The sequence below is a fragment of the Salmo salar genome, chromosome ssa19 (assembly GCF_905237065.1).
Source record: "Salmo salar chromosome ssa19, Ssal_v3.1, whole genome shotgun sequence".
Taxonomy (NCBI): domain Eukaryota; kingdom Metazoa; phylum Chordata; class Actinopteri; order Salmoniformes; family Salmonidae; genus Salmo; species Salmo salar.
The window spans coordinates 66,445,060-66,457,747 of record NC_059460.1 but is presented as its reverse complement, the minus strand read 5'-3'; the positions used below and the strand labels follow the sequence as shown (position 1 = coordinate 66,457,747).

General features: G+C 40.9%; 1 long non-coding RNA gene across 1 annotated transcript; it reads right to left on the bottom strand.

The window, feature by feature from the left end:
• Positions 1 to 2,717: 2,717 nt before the first annotated feature.
• LOC123728953 (uncharacterized) lies at positions 2,718 to 4,414 on the bottom strand. Its single transcript, XR_006760638.1, has 2 exons — positions 4,121 to 4,414; positions 2,718 to 3,636 (listed from the first exon to the last, which is right to left on the bottom strand). It is a non-coding gene; the product is annotated as an uncharacterized lncRNA (long non-coding RNA).
• Between the last annotated feature and the right edge of the window lie 8,274 nt (positions 4,415 to 12,688).

Below are 12,688 nucleotides of genomic sequence, written 5' to 3'. Positions count from 1 at the left end.
ATGCAGTACCAGCAAATCTTCTGCAAGAGAACCAAACAGTTGGTGGTTATGAAGCCCTACACCACTTTCAGCAGAGTCTTATCCAGCTGGCTGTTCATCACAGACAGGACAAGACCATTCGCCATAAGCACAAAGAATCTCAGCTTCCCCAGCTCGCCATGCCAAACACCATTTCCAGTGTACCAAAGCCAGATAAAGGACTATGGCTGTGTTTACACAGACAGCCCAATTCTGAATTTTTTTTTCTCACTAATTGGTCTTTTGACCAATCAGATCAGTTCTGAATAAGATCTGATGTGAAGAAATCTTGTGATTAAGACCAGTTAGTGGAAAAAATATCAGAATGGGGCTGGCTGTCTGTGTAAACACAGCCAGTGTAGCTCAGCATAAGACCATGTAGAACAAGGGTTTTGTAAATAAACTGAACCAGGTTATCAACCAGCTAATTATTAGAATCAGATGTGCTAGATTAGGGCTGGAGTGAAAACCTACAGGACTGTAGCTCTACAGGAACAGGGTTGGAGAGCCCTGATGTAGAACCTACATAAAATACATTATAAAAAATAAAAATAATAATAATATATATATATATATATATATATATATATATATTATATATATACACACACACACACTACCGTTCAAAAGTTTGGGGTCACTTGGGCATACAGAGGCCCATTATCAGCAACTATCATTCCTGTGTTCCAATGGCACGTTGTGTTAGCTAATCCAAGTTTATAATTTTAGTTAGCACTGCTGGAAATTTGTGCTTATTAAAGAAGCAATAAAACTTGCCTTCTTTAGACTAGTTGAGTGTATGGAGCATAAGCATTTGTGGGTTCAATTACAGGCTCAAAATGGCCAGAAACAAAGCACTTTCAGAATCCCGGAGTCGCCTCTTCACTGCTGACGTTGAGACTGGTGTTTAGCGGGTACTATTTTATGAAGCTGCCAGTTGAGGACTTGTGAGGCATCTGTTTCTCAAACTAGACACTCTAATGTACTTGTCCTCTTGCTCAGTTGTGCACCGGGCCTCCCACTCCCCTTTCTATTCTGGTTAGCGCCAGTTTGCGCTGTTCTGTGAAAGGAGTAGTACACAGCGTTGAACAAGTTCAGTTTCTTGGCAATTTCTCACATGGAATAGCCTTCATTTTTCAGAACAAGAATAAACAGACGAGTTTCAAAATAAAGTTCTTTGTTTCTGGCCATTTTAAGCCAGTAATTGAACCTACAAATGCTGATGCTCCAGATACTCAACTATTCTAAAGAAGGCCAGTTTTATTGCTTCTTTAATCAGAACAGTTTCCAGCTGTGCTAACATAATTGCAAAAGTGTTTTCTAATGATCAATTAGCCTTTTAAAATGATAAACTTGGATTAGCTAACACAATGTGCCATTGGAACACAGGAGTGATGGTTGCTGATAATGGGCATTTGTACCTTTTGTACACCTATGTAGATATTCCCTTTTTTTTTTTTTTTATCTGTCCGGGGCAGACCGTCATTGTAAAATAAGAATTAGTTCTTAACTGACTTGCCTAGTTAAATAAAGGTTAACTAAAAAAAAGATCTGGGGAAGGTTGCCAAACAAATTCTGCAGCATTGAAGGTCCCCAACTACACACTGGCCATCATTCTTCAATGGAAGAAGTTTGGAACCACCAAGACTCTTCCTAGAGCTGGCCGCCCAGCCAAACTGAGCAATCGGGGGAGAAGGGCCTTGGTCAGGGAGGTGACCAAGAACCAGATGGTCACTCTGACTGAGCTCAAGAGTTCCTCTGTGGAGATGGGAGAACCTTCCAGAAGGACAACCATCCCTGCAGCACTCCACCAATCAGGCCTTTATTGTAGTGGCCTGATGGAATCCACTCCTCAGTGAAAGGCACATGACAGCCCGCTTGTAGTTAGACAAAAGGCACCTAAAGACTCTCAGACCATGAGAAAAAAGATCCTCTCGTCTGATGAAACCAAGACTGAAGTCAGCGTCACGCCTAGAAGAAACCTGGCACCATCCCTACGGTGAAGCATGGTGGTGGCAGCATCTTGCTGTGGGGATGTTTTTCAGCGGCAGGAACTGGGAGACTAGTCAGGATCAAGGGAAAGATGAACGGAGCAAAGTACAGAGAGATCCTTGATGAAAACTTGGTCCAAAGTGCTCAGGACCTCAGACTGGGGCGAAGGTTCACCTTCCAACAGGACAACGAACCTAAGCACACAGCCATGACAACGCAGGAGTGGCTTTGGGACAAGTCTCTGAATGTTCTTGAGTGGCCCAGCCAGAGCCCAGACTTGAACCCGATCTAAAATCTCTGGAGAGACTTATAAATAGCTGTGTAGCGACGCTCCCCATCCAACCTGTCAGAGCTTGAAAGGATCTGCAGAGAAGAATGGGAAACTCCCCAAATACAGGTGTGGCAAGCTTGTAGCGTCATACCCAAGAAGACTCAAGACTGTAATCACTGCCAGAGGTGCTTCAACAAAGTACTGAGTAAAGGGTCTGAATACTTATGTAAATGTAATATTTCCAGTTTTTATTATGAATACATTTGCTAAAATTTCCTAAACCTGTTTTTGCTTTGTCTTTATTGGGTAGTGTGTAGATTGGAGGGGGGGATTTAATCAATTTTAGAATAAGGCTGTAATGAAAGTGGAAAAAGTCAAGGGGTATGAATACTTTCTGAATGCACTGTATATCAATCTTAAATTAAATGTGTCTGCCTTGAGGGATTCACAGAATATATTTATATATGCTGTAGAGGGCTCTGTAGCATCAAACAGATGCTAGACATTCAGATATCCAATTTGTCAATCTAAAATACAGGGGTGTTTACACTATTTAATGCTAGTTCAAGACAACTGGGTGTTCAACAAAAATGTTATGGTAAAAGTAACATACAAAAATAATATAGCATGAACAGTGTAGTAAAGTTCAGTGTGTCTGAGGTGTACACCCAAGTGTAGAGTACTGTAGCCCCAGATTGTTACACCAGATGTGATTTACCCAAAGATTTTAACTGACATCTTGTCTATTTCAAGTCTTCTCTCATTGATCAAGACAGGTGGGTTTCCACCCCAAAGTGCTGCACGTCATGATGATAGAGAACTGTCTCGATCAATGAGAGAACTTGAAATAGACAACATGGCGGCATACATATTGTTGAATTACTTCATGAAGCAAAAACTGTTTTTATTTTAATAACGGAGCATTTTCTAAATTTAAACTGACCCTTGCAACTGGACACAGATATTTTGAGACTCCTCTTTCCTCGCTAAGGTTGGTCAAATTCTCTGCACTACACCAAACATTATCTATTGTGTAACTCCCAATAATGGATGGCAAAAATCTTTGGTTAAATCACATTATCTGGGGTTACAATATGCACTGTAGTTAAGAGAACTGGTGGTCATGATTTAAAATGCCACTCACAAAGAAACATGCAGTATGGTCAGTATAGTAATGTTCAGGGAATACTTGTAAAGCTGTGGGAGGAGTGTTGGCATGATTAAACTGCCATTCAGCTCATGAGTCTAATTCCACGACTGGGATACAGTTCTGCTACAATGACATATGCAGGCAAAGGAATTCTGTTTCTGTATCTGGAATCCTCTCCAGAAAGGTACCACACAGTATTTATTATCTGTAAGACAAAAAAGTCATAAATTACTCTATTGGTACAGTTTGAACGACAGTTGAACTGTTCCAGCATAACATCAACATTAGGGTAGACCGGTTCACATGCATACATGTGCACAGGCACAGATATTACATTTACAAGCTAACTAGCTAGCAAAATCCAGTCATACATTACTCATGTGTAACGTTTCCTGGTAAACCTATCTTAGGTGGCTGGTTATAGTAGCCATATCTATGACTAAAAAGAGAATGGGGTTTACAATCGAGATACAGAAGATCTCAAATTATAAAAACGATTATATTTTTAGTCATAGATATGGCTACCGGGCGGTAGTTGTTTAGCCAACTTGGTTCGGTAGATAAATTAGCAAACAGAACAATTATTCGATTTCCCTCCACGCTGTAACACATTCGTATGTTAGCGATATACGTTTCAGTAGATATACTAAAGTCAGCTAGCTAGGTGGCTTGCAGGAAATATAGCTTACTTAGCCAAGCACCGTATTTGTCATCTGCCCTCTTAGTAGGCTGGACACATCACATTCTTAACAACGCTTTTTTCAAATAAAAACGAGTTCATTGCATCCGCCATGTAGCCCAGTTTCATAACGTTACCATATGTCCCAGCTGCTTGCCGTAGTTTTTAAGTAATAGCGGAATTTTTTTTCCTTATTTTCAGACCCAGTGCCTCATCAAGTATGTACAAACAAGCACAATGTTTTTATGTACTAATAGCACAAACGTATGGCGAATCATTCTCAATAACGCCAGATATCTGATGACACGCCCCTTCTGAATCTCTTTAAACTCGATGCGCCCTGAGTTTGTGCTATTAGTACAAATATACACAACTGCTTATTTAGTTGAAGCTAGCTTGCTATTTTACAGTGAGAATGAGGTACGTTATTGGACAAGAAATTACACATAATCTAGTATTTTCTGTATTTCGGCCAGGATAATTATAAAGTATTTTATTTTAGTCAGTTACGTATATTGGTTCATCTTGTAGACAGGAAGTGATTTTTCGCTCTGGCCAACAGTATTATCACAGATAGAACAATGAGACAGATATTTAACTGGATGTATAAATATGAAGCATCCTCTTTGTGTTTCCTCTCACTACCAAATATGGTAGTAAGAGGAAGCCCACTGGCGGGCAGTGGGAGAAGATGGAACGAGATGGATGATTCTGCAAATGTTCTCATCAATGAAACATTTGATCTCAATACAGTTGTTTTCTGTTCCCAAAACTAGAATCTGTTATGAACAGAGTGGACTAAGTTTTGTAGACTTTAGGCTTTGCCAAAGTTTAAAAAAAAATTGCGTTGTTTAGAAGGAGTGCAAAGTCAAATTGAGTTATTGCAGGCTCGCATTTCACAGAGAAGGCGTTCCCTTATGGAAATATGAAGATGTATGCATGAATGAACCAATAGGATCTCGTTAGCTCGTGCTTGGCTCTACCCACCCAACTTGCTTGTTCTGCCCACTATGACTCATCTGTTCCCATTGGAAACGACAGGCTGTGGTCTAATAGGCTGCTCACACCGCTCGAGTCGTGTGCAAAATATATTTAGAAATCTATGTTATTAAATTTTTGCACCCACAGTGCTTGTGCGCACCAACGAGCGTCTGCGTTGCCAAGGGCTAAAATAGAAGTCATTCCTATTTCTGACGCCAGACGTGCCGACACACGCAGCTGACTGTGCGCGTGTGCCATCGTGCATAAATGTATTTTGTCCCCCCACACCAATCGCGATCACGACACGCAGGTTAAAATATCAAAACAAACTCTGAACCAATTATATTAACTTGGGGACAGGTCGAAAAGCATTAAACATGTATGGCAATTTACCTAGCTAGCTTGCACTTGCTAGCTAATTTGTCCTATTTAGCTAGCTTGCTGTTGCTACCTAATTTGTCCTGGGATATAAATATTGAGTTGTTATTTTACCTGAAATGCACAAGGTCCTCTACTCCGCCAATTAATCCTCACATAAAACGGTCAACCGAATTGTTTCTAGTCATCTCTCCTCCTTCCAGGCTTTGCGATTGGCAACTTTCATAAATTAGGTGCATTACCGCCACTGACCTCGTTCCTCTTTCAGTCACCCATGTGGGTATAACCAATGAGGAGATGACACATTGGTACCTACTTCTATAAACCAATGAGGAGATGGAGGCAGGACTTGCAGCGCGATCTGCGTCACAAATAGAACTGACTTCTATTATAGCCCTTGGCAACGCAGATGCTCGTTGGCGCGCACGAGCAGTGTAGATGCAATAATTGAATAATATAGATTTCTACATTTATTTTGCAACACTCGTGCACGCGACGCGAGCGGTCTAGTCAGCCTGTAACTTGGTTTAGTTATATTAATCTTTGGTAGTATCTTGCATGCTAATGTTAGCTTTTTGGTTCTCGCCGGTTGCAACCCCAGTGAACATTGGGCCTTTTTAGCTAGCTTGTCGCCGTTATTAATTATGTAAAAAAATCCATTATATCAATCGTGTAAGCACATGGAAATACTTTTTAGTGAATTATTGAGGTATTTATTTCATGATTTAAAAGTGTCTGGCAGTGAGTGACGGACTGTCAATGAAAAAGTGAAAGCGTATCAAGCCCATTTAGCGAGACGTGGTGGTTGGAAGAGCGCACTTGTTTGAAATGGAAAAGCGTCGCGGTAGCCTTTGATAAAGAAGAACATCAAGACGAAGCAGCTGCTTTATAAGTTCGATGCACTGTTGAGCGCTATCCCGAGGGGTTCGTGCTTATTGTACGGATATTGTGACAGGACAGCCGGTTAAATGGCGGAAGTTGGAAGTTTACATACACCTTAGCCAAATACATTTAAACTCATTTTTTTTTTGTTGAATTCCTGACATTTAATCCAAGTAAAAATTCCCTGTTTTAGGTCAGTTAGGATCACCACCTTATTTTAAGAATGTGAAATGTCAGAATAACAGTAGAGAGAATGATTTATTCAGATTTTATTTATTTCATCACATTCCCAGTGGGTCAGAAGTTTACATACACAAAATTAGTATTTGGTAGCATTGCCTTTAAATTGTTTAACTTGGGTCAAATGTTTTGGGTAGCCTTCCACAAGCTTCCCACAATAAGTTGGGTGAATATTTTGGCCAATATGTAAACATCTGACCCACTGGGAATGTGATGAAAGAAATAAAAGCTGAAATAAATCATTCTTTCTACTATTATTCTGACATTTCACATTCTTAAAATAAAGTGGTGATCCTAACTGACCTAAAACAGGGAATTTTTACTAGGATTAAATGTCAGGAATTGTGGAAAAACTGAGTTTAAATGTATTTGGCTAAGGTGTATGTAAACTTCCGACTTATACTGTATGTTATTATATTAGATATATATATCATAATTTTATGACATATACCGGTCAGAGTGGATTTTCATCTATTCGCCCAAAAAACACAGGTATAATAAGTTATTCTTAAGTTGCGTTGATGAAGAAATATAACACAATTTTTACGTAATAGTTTCCAGTACCAGTACCCATCCTCCTGCAGTACCCATGTTCCTGCACCTATCCCCACAAGATACAGCTACAGTATGCTAAATGTCAAACAAATACCATGCCAACCTTAAAAAATGTTCATACAGCTATTCTTTTCATGAGTTCTGTCATGTTTTTTTTATATATTTTTTTTTTATCGCCACACGATAAAAGGTCCTGATGCAGGACCTAAAGGAGCTGATGGGGAGTTTCACAGGGCCAGATTGTCATGTAACCCCAAAGGTGACTTAGGCAGAGAGGCAGACCTTGTGTGCACAAAAGTGGGATTGAAAAGAGCATGCTCTCTGCTGAAGGTACTGTGTTGGTCAGTGTCAGTATTGCAACAGTGAGGATATTGTTGTGCAGCACAGAGAGATTGCCTGCCCAGGCATCTTCTCTGTGCCGAATGTGACTTGGTGCCGCATGTGACCAAGGTTTTGCACAACAGGGAGTCTCGGTTTGAAGGGTTTTATCACCCCTTGTCCCCAACCACCGTTACTCATCAAGATGATAAGGGGTCCCTTGCCTTTCAGGAGCACAGTGTGTTTATTGTTTTGGTGTTTCAAATTAAATCTGATAGTACATCCTGCAATACCAACTTTTTAGTCATGCTGCACAATTTTCAATGCATCAGTATTGATTGAACCATATTTAACTAGGCAAGTCAGTTAAGAACAAATTCATATTTACAATGACAGCCTACCCCAGAACAGTGGGTTAATTGCCTTGTTCAGGGGCAGAACAACAGATTTCTCCCTTGTCAGCTCGAGGATTCGATCCAGCAACCTTTTGGTTTGTGGGCCAACTCTTTAACCACTAGGCTACCTGCCGCCACAAGTATTTACAGTCCAAATATATAGAACCATTTATTTGTGATTCTTTGGTGTCACATTTTGGTTTCCACTTTGTCTTTTGCCCATGGCTGTGCCACAGTTGTGTGGTTGCGCCCGCAGCGCCCTGACAGTGACGAGTGGCAAGCAGGTCATCCTGATTGGAATAAATGATAAGTGTGTGGTTTTTAACCTCTTCACTATAGGGGGCAGTATTTTCACGGCCGGATGAAAAACGTACCCAAATTAAACTGCCTCCTACTCAGACTCAGAAGGTAGGATATGCATATTACACTGCTCAAAAAAATAAAGGGAACACTAAAATAACACATCCTAGATCTGAATGAATGAAATAATGTTATTAAATACTTTTTTCTTTACATAGTTGAATGTGCTGACAACAAAATCACACAAAAATAATCAATGGAAATCCAATTTATCAACCCATGGAGGTCTGGATTTGGAGTCACACTCAAAATAAAAGTGGAAAACCACACTACAGGCTGATCCAACTTTGATGTAATGTCCTTAAAACAAGTCAAAATGAGGTTCAGTAGTGTGTGTGGCCTCCACGTGCCTGTATGACCTCCCTACAACGCCTGGGCATGCTCCTGATGAGGTGGCGGATGGTCTCCTGAGGGATCTCCTCCTAGACCTGGACTAAAGCATCCGCCAACTCCTGGACAGTCTGTGGTGCAACGTGGCGTTGGTGGATGGAGCGAGACATGATGTCCCAGATGTGCTCAATTGGATTCAGGTCTGGGGAACGGGCGAGCAAGTCCATAGCATCAATGCCTTCCTCTTGCAGGAACTGCTGACACACTCCAGCCACATGAGGTCTAGCATTGTCTTGCATTAGGAGGAACCCAGGGCCAACCGCACCAGCATATGGTCTCACAAGGGGTCTGAGGATCTCATCTCGGTACCTAATGGCAGTCAGGCTACCTCTGGCGAGCACATGGAGGGCTGTGCGGCCCCCCAAAGAAATGCCACCCCACACCATGACTGACCCACCACCAAACCGGTCATGCTGGAGGATGTTGCAGGCAGCAGAACGTTCTCCACGGCGTCTCCAGACTCTGTCACGTCTGTCACATGTGCTCAGTGTGAACCTGCCTTCATCTGTGAAGAGCACAGGGCGCCAGTGGCGAATTTGCCAATCTTGGTGTACTCTGGCAAATGCCAAACGTCCTGCACGGTGTTGGGCTGTAAGCACAACCCCCACCTGTGGACGTCGGGCCCTCATACCACCCTCATGGAGTCTGTTTCTGACCGTTTGAGCAGACACATGCACATTTGTGGCCTGCTGGAGGTCATTTTGCAGGGCTCTGGCAGTGCTCCTCCTGCTCCTCCTTGCACAAAGGCGGAGGTAGCTGTCCTGCTGCTGGGTTGTTGCCCTCCTACGGCCTCCTCCACGTCTCCTGATGTACTGGCCTGTCTCCTGGTAGCGCCTCCATGCTCTGGACACTACGCTGACAGACACAGCAAACCTTCTTGCCACAGCTCGCATTGATGTGCCATCCTGGATGAGCTGCACTACCTGAGCCACTTGTGTGGGTTGGAGACTTCGTCTCATGCTACCACTAGAGTGAAAGCACCGCCAGCATTCAAAAGTGACCAAAACATCAGCCAGGAAGCATAGGAACTGAGAAGTGGTCTGTGGTCACCACCTGCAGAACCACTCCCTTATTGGGGGTGTCTTGCTAATTGCCTATAATTTCCACCTGTTGTCTATTCCATTTGCACAACAGCATGTGACATTTATTGTCAATCAGTGTCCTAAGTCGACAGTTTGATTTCACAGAAGTGTGATTGACTTGGAGTTACATTGTGTTGTTTAAGTGTTCCCTTTATTTTTTTGAGCAGTGTATTAGTGGATGTGAATAGAAAACCCTCTGAAGTTTCTAAAACTGTTTGAATGATGTCTGTGAGTATAACAGAACTCATATGGCAGGCAAAAACCTGAGAAAAATCCAACCAGGAAGTTTGACCTCAGATGGCTGTAGTCATTTCAAATGATGTTTTGTCTAAACTACAGTGTCTGTGATGTCATATTGCACTTCCTAAGGCTTCCACTAGATGTCAACAGTCATTAGAACCTCGTCTGAGGCTTCTAGAATACAATTTGATTGAATAAGACCCGGAACAGTATGTGGTCGACCTGGTGTCGTTGCCTTACGAAGGATTAGCCATTTTTCTTTTTCTTTTTTAATGAATCTGCTATTGTCCGGTTGGAATATTATCGGAATTCTACGATAATAACACCCTAAAGATTGATTGTGAACATGGTTTGACATGTATCTACAAACGCTGAGGGAACTTTATAACTTTTCGTCGACGGTGGATAGATGCATTTTGGAATGGTGATCTGGACGCGCCATCAAAACGGATTTATTTTGACATAAATGATGGACTTTATCGAACAAATGAACATTTCTTGTGGAAGTGGGAGACCTTCTGAGTGCAATCAGCCAAAGATCAGCAAAGGTAAGATAATATTTTTTACATATTTCAGCGTTTTGTGGATGCCGTGGCTGGACGGCTAACTGAATAGCTTGGGGCTCAGTACTCAGAATATTGGACAATGTGCTTTCTACGTAGAGATATTTTGAAATCTGACACAGCGGGTGCATAAAAGAGTACTGTATCTATAATTCTTAAAATAATTTATGTATTTTGTCAACGTTTAGGATGAGTATTTTTGTAAATTCACCGGAAGTTTTTGGTGGGAATACATTTTCTGAACGTCACGCGCCAATGTAAAATGGGTTTTTTGGATATAAATATGAACTTGATGGAACAAAAAATGCATGTATTGTCTAACATAATGTCCTAGGAGTGTCATCTGATGAAGATCGTCAAAGGTTATATTATAGCTTATTATATTGCCGACTGATCTTCAAATAGGCTACGCAATATAGGGATATTTGCGATAATAAGCTTATCTTCATAGAGGAGTTTATAGGCTAGGTGTAGCCATAGATTAAAATACATATAGGCCTACGTGTATGTCATCATAGTTTATGTGCTGTACATATAGCCTAGCATGCTATTATGTTTATTACCTTACCTGCATTTTTTTCCTGTTTTGTGACAGGTGCGTTTATCTGCTTGGGTTCTGTGGGCTACTTAACAGAGGGATGTATTTTCTGAAGGTGAAAGCCAAATCATGGCACAGCTGCTCGATTTAGATAGGTAGTGAGAATTCAGTGCATAATTGTCATCAGAAATATGCTGTTCCGAAGACCATGGTAATAGAGGCGAGGTTATGTCCATTATGCGAATAATGGGTATAGGGGTTGAACGGCCATATAAAAGGTGTAGAATGTTTAAATAGTATATTTATGATGTTCTCCAATATCAGTATAAAACATTTTTTTTAAACATTTACATACATACACTTGTTTTCTGCAATGAAGCTCTATACACCCCTAGAAAACCTATTTTAATAAGCCATGTCTGGTCATGGAATGTTTTTGGTAGCTCACACTTGTGGCTTGGCCGAAAATATATTTGGGGTGTATGGTGGAGAAATTACAAGATTATGTTATAATGCTGTTATTGAATCAAATGGTTGTTTTATGCAACATAATAAAGGGTTGTTAGAACACTCATCTGTGTGTGTTCTACCAAGGATGGGCCTCTTGAAGATTTACAATGTCTTTGGATGATATCGCATTCCAGATCATGAGTTAATATTTCTGTTCTATAAGGTACCAGGGAGAGATGACTCCAGGGCCAGACCTTGGTCTCTCATACAAATCTTAACCTTGTGACCCATTCCATATGTCTGTTGTTTGTCATGTAGCCTGAAGGGGGTGTATCTTGGCCATAAAAGACCTTTGTACTTTTGTCTCGGGACTCACAACGAATCATCTGAGAGTGATTTGTCGACCAGCCATCATTATCGTAGAGCACTCAATCGATTCACTTTATGTGTGTGTTGTATTGTATCCAAACTTGAATGATTTGTAAGTCAAAAACAGATTAACATATCCAAACATTATTTGACATGGACTACTAAGGGACCCTAATTAAATCATGAGGCTCCCACATTTGAAGCTTAAATATGAAGAACTGAAAAACACATTTTAAACATTGAGTTGGAATGTGCTGATGCAGCACAGCGTTATGTAGGTTTTAATGAAGGTACATATTCATTTACAGGCATAATTTTGTATTTTTGTGGTATTTTATTAGGATCCCCATTAGCTGTTGCAAAAGCAGCAGCTACTCTTCCTGGGGTCCACACAAAACATGAAACATAATACAGAATGACGTAATGCAGAACATCATTAGACAAGAACACCTCAAGGACAGAACTACATAATTTAAAAAAAGGCACACGTAGCCTACATATCAATGCGTACACACCAATTATCTAGGTCAAATAGGGTTGTGCCATGAGGTGTTGCTTTATCTGTTTTTTGAAACCAGGTTTGCTGTTTATTTGATCAATATGAGATGGAAGGAAGTTCCATACAATTAGGGCTCTATATAATACTGTACATTTTCTTGAATTGGTTCTGGATTTGGGGACTATGAAAATACCCCTGGTGGCATGTCTGGTGGGATAAGTGTGTGTGTCAGAGCTGTGTGTAAGTTGACTATGCAAACAATTTGGGATTTTCAACTCAATGTTTCTTATAAAAAGAAGTGTTGCAGTCAGTCTCTCCTCAACTCTTAGCCAAGAAAG